The 4,738-nt window shown below is 41.1% G+C and overlaps 1 pseudogene; it reads left to right on the top strand.

Annotated features, from left to right (window-relative positions):
- Window positions 1-2,626: 2,626 nt before the first annotated feature.
- LOC122490600 lies at window positions 2,627-3,855 on the top strand (annotated as a pseudogene).
- Window positions 3,856-4,738: the final 883 nt, after the last annotated feature.

Here is a 4,738-nt window from a genome sequence, read left to right as displayed (position 1 = left end):
AGCTGCAGTTATTTTCCTGGGTTTTATGTGTTCAAGGGTATGATAATAAAAAAGAAAAACAAGTTCTCTGGTAAACCACATTTATAGGCTCCTGGACTGCAAAGTTCACAGCAAGGGTCTTTCTCTTTTGAAGTCAACATATTTCTTGAGAAACAGAAGAGTACAAGGTCTGTGGAAGACAGGAAGGAGGGTAAGAGAGCATGTGAAGTGTTCTGCACCTGGGGCTCATGGCTCTGTGGAGTACATGGAACTTCAAACCCAGAGGCAGGCTACAGAAGGCCTTCTAACTCTCTGAAATTATGGAACAACCATGGTGGATGCATGGATTTTTCTGGGGAAAGTGTTCGTTGCTTTCATCAGATTCTCCAGCTTTAAAGAGCTGACCTTTGAAGATAAGACTGGACACAAACTATGACAATATAGATCAGTTTATGATAAGAACCAAAAGAGTGATTTACATCATAAGGTTTTGCTACTTCAGAAGATGTAATTAGTTTGTCTCAATGGACTTAGAGTCATCTCTTTAGTTATGTATATTTATAAAGTTTGTTTAAACAGCCACACAACTTTGGGCACGTTTGCCTCTCTGAGCCAGTTTTTTTCCATTACTACCTCCTAGGTTTGTTGTGATAATTTATATAGAACAGTTTGCACAATCCTTGGGAACGTTTTAATTACATATTTATGACAAATGCGGGTATGACATTTGTTATGCATGTGTATGCATAGTAGCTATAAATACAAAACTGAAGCTTAGTGAATTGTTGAGGATTAGTCATATTTTATTTATGATCATCTCTTGGAAGCTGAAGAAAGAAGATCAAGTAGCAAGAATGTTTATGTTTTGCAAGTACTGATTTTAAGAAGGCAAACGTTAGGTTCTGATGTTAACCACCTGTTGCCAAGCCATGAATGAAGAAGAATTTGAGTAAATGACAATCCCTAGTTGAGTAAATGACAATCTTTAGAGAGAGTGAGTCAAAGTGACAATTTTTAGGAGAATGTACAACCAATAAGGATCAGACCCCACTTCTGATGGCAAGGATTATAAAAACATTCCATAAAAAAATTGAATCCTGGTCAAACCCAGGCTGCCGTTTTTCATATCCTGCTTGGTGAGTGATCCTGGAAACTTAATCTGATTCTTCAATTTCTCCCAACATAAGCAATTGAATTGTGGGTCAGGTGGGACCCTGTGTCAGCAAGCTATAATCAGGGTGTTTGGTCACTCCATGGCTTCCTTAACCAGCACACCAATCTGATTAAGGAGCCCAGTCTACAAAAGGGCCTTGCTTTAGGACACAGGCAACTTCTTTGTCCACTGACCTCCAATGATTAGGCCTCTGACTCAAGAGCTTGAGTTTTGAAGACTTAATGTAATTGGACGACCACGATGGGTCCCCTTTCTTTCTCCCAGTCTACCTCATCCCTCCATTATTTCCATGGCTAGCTTACAGGTTACCTAGAACACTTAATAATCCTTTTATTTGATTCCTTTGTACTGATGTATGTATATTTTCTCAGACAGCCTTTCCCTCTGACAGAAAAATATTTTGGTAAACAAAACAAAGCAACTCACCCACCAGACAAAGTGATTACTAAATTGGAGATCTCGTTGGAAGATATTAGCCAGCCGTGAAGCAGAGACATATTTTTCTCCATGCTTTTTCATAATAGTGTTCATAAAGTCATATGTAAGTTGGATGGTGTGTGGTTAGAGCAGTGAGGAAGGAGAGAAAATGTGCTGGAAGGGAAAGAGCACCGGGCTGTGCTGTCAACAGACCGGGGCTGAGAGCCGGGCCACGGGTTACTTACTTGCTGTTATCATGGCGGACAATTTACTTCCTAGAAATGTCCTCTCTGTGAAACGTGGATGATGATGCCTGACAGGGCAATTCTAAGGGTTAAAGGTAAAGTGGGTAAAGTGCTTGGCCCCAGTGAACACAAGCACATTAAACGTGTTTTATTGTTTTGCTCATGTTCAATTCGTGTTCTACCTTAATGAAACTCCATATCAAGTACTTTATTTTTATGTAGGCAGCACATTTGCGTTAATCATTTGGTATGTGCCTAGTGGTAGGTGCTGGGACACAAGGGAATAAAGCAGAACCCCTACGTTCAAAGGCATAACAGTCTAATTGTTTGGGGGGGTGTTTGTGTACATGTTCAAAGAGTAGAGCATAATGAGTCCTTGCCTTGTTGAAAATATTATCTAAACGAAATGAAATCAGTGAGGTGGTATTTTCACTGTGCCTGGAGGACACAAAAATACATAGATAGCTCATAGTTAGGAATGGCGGTTATGGGAATTCTAAGAGGTGAATATTGAACTCTGAAATATACCAGGGGCACAAAAGTGATGAGCTGTGTTTGTGTGGTTAGTTTCCTCGTGGTATTCTCCTTCACATTTTCAGCAATAACTTAAAATTTGTCACGTTGGATTCTTCCTGAAGTCAATTTGACTTGAATTTTAGACCCAGGATCTCCCTTTTCACTTATTTCTTTTCAAAATACCAAGTTCCCCAAAAGATTGACAAGTTTTTAAAAAGATATAATTAGATTTTTCACAACAGGTTTGCTGCCAGAATACAGGTGTCATGAAAACCCCTGCTTAACCTAACCCAAAATGGGAAAGGAAAAGACTCATATCAATATCATCGTCACGGACACACAGATTTGGACAAGTCTGCCACTTCTGGTCATCTGATCTACAAATGTGGTTGACAAAAGAACTATCGAAAAATTTGAGAAGGAGGCTGCTGAGATGGGAAAGGGTCCTCTCAGGGAGGCCTCGGTCCTGGATAAACTGAAAGCTGAACATGGACATGATATCACCGTTGACATTTCCCTGTGGAAATTCGAGGCCAGCAAGTGTTATGTGACCACCGTCGTTGCCTCAGGACACAGAGACTTCATCAAGAACATTATTACTGCACATCTCAAGCTGACTGTGCTGTCCTGATTGTTGCTGTTCGTGTTGGTGAAGCAGGCATCTCCAAGAATGGGCAGACCCGTGAACATGTCCTTCTGGCTTACACTGGGTGTGAAACAACTCATTGTTGGTGTTCACAAAGTGAATTCCACTGAGCCACCCTCCAGCCAGAAGAGAGATGAGGAAATCGTTAGGAAGTCAGCACCTACCTTAAAAAAATTTGGCTACAATCCCAACATAGCAGTATTTGTGCCGATTTCTGGTTGAAACGGTGACAATAGGCTGGAGCTAAGTGCTAACATGCCTTGGTTCAGAGGATGGAAAGTCACCTATAAAGATGGCAATGCCAGTGGAACCATGCTCCTTGAAAGCCTGTATTGTATCCTGCCACCAACCCGTCCAAATGATAAGCCCTTGCGTCTCTCCCTCTAGGACATCTACAAATTTAGGGGCATTGGTACTGTCCTTATGGGTGAAATGGAGACTGGTGTTCTTAAATCCAGCATGGTGGTCCCCTTTGCTTGAGTCCATGTTATAACCGCAGTAAAGTCTGTGGAAATGTACCGTGAAGCTTTGCGTGAGGCTGTTCCTGGGGACAGCATGGGCTTCAATGTCAAGAACACATCTGTCAAAGATCTTATCATGCAATGTGGCTGGTGACAGCAAGCAGCTGGCTTCACAGCTCAGGTGATTATCCTGAACCATCCAGCCAAATCAGGGCTGGACATGCACGTGTGCTGCATCGTCACCCAGCTCACGTTGCTCAGAAGCTGGCTGAGCTGAAAGAGAATATTGACCGTAGTTCTAGAAAAAGTCTGGAAGATGGCCCCAAGTTCATGAAATCTGGTGACTCTGCCACTGTTGATATTGTGCTTGGCAAGCCTGTGCATGTTGAGAGCTCCTCTGACTATCCTCTGGGCTAATTTGCTGTTTGTGACACGAGACAGATGGTTTCTGGGGGTGTCATCAAAGAGTGGACAAGAAGGCAGCTGAAACTGGCAAGGCCACCAAGCCTGCCTAGAAAGCTCAGAAGGCTAAATGAATATCATTGCCACCACCTGCCACCCCAGTCTTAATCAGCAGTGGAAGAACGGTCTCAGAACTCTTTGTGCCAATTGGCCATTTAAGTTTAGTAGTAAAAGACTAGTTAGTGATAGCAATGCATCCTGAAACCTTCAGAAGGAAAGGAGGATGTTTTGGGGACCCATTAAGTTCGTGTGTGTGTGGCAGTTTTACGTTATTAATTTCTCAAATCAGTACTTTTTAATGGAAACAAGTTGACCAAAAGCTTGTCACAGAATTTTGAGACCCATTAAAACAAAAGTTTAATGAGAGAAAAAATTAAAAAAATAAAAGATATAAACAAATTTTGCTCTGCATCCCTCTTTTGCCTGCCCCCCCACCCCCAGTCTCCAGAAAACTTTTTGACATCCACTTTATAAAATAAGCAAGTAATTATCTCTTTGGGGGATGGAAAACAGAGGAGGTGGGAAGTGAAATGACTGGCCTACACTCCTGTTATTTAGGCATGGAAATTATTTGTTTAGTGATTTTGTCACAATCATAAAACAGTTTTTGCATTGTCTTGGACTCTTTGTGTATTTTGAAAGAGAAGAGTGCACTTAAAACATTCTTTTAATTCTTGGGAATTAAGTGTATATTTGGGGAGGGTGTGAAAGAGGCATTCTTGAAAGAAAAATGTTTTAAGCACAACTGGGAAGACATGTTAACACAGAAAAAGGAAAATGAATAAAAAATTTTACTTTAGAATTGAAAGAGATTTTAGAGCTTATCTTGTTTAACTTC

The sequence above is a fragment of the Prionailurus bengalensis genome, chromosome B2 (genome assembly GCF_016509475.1).
Source record: "Prionailurus bengalensis isolate Pbe53 chromosome B2, Fcat_Pben_1.1_paternal_pri, whole genome shotgun sequence".
In the NCBI taxonomy this organism is placed as follows: domain Eukaryota; kingdom Metazoa; phylum Chordata; class Mammalia; order Carnivora; family Felidae; genus Prionailurus; species Prionailurus bengalensis.
Note: the sequence above shows the minus strand (reverse complement) of the source record. Positions and strands in the feature narration are given on the sequence as shown.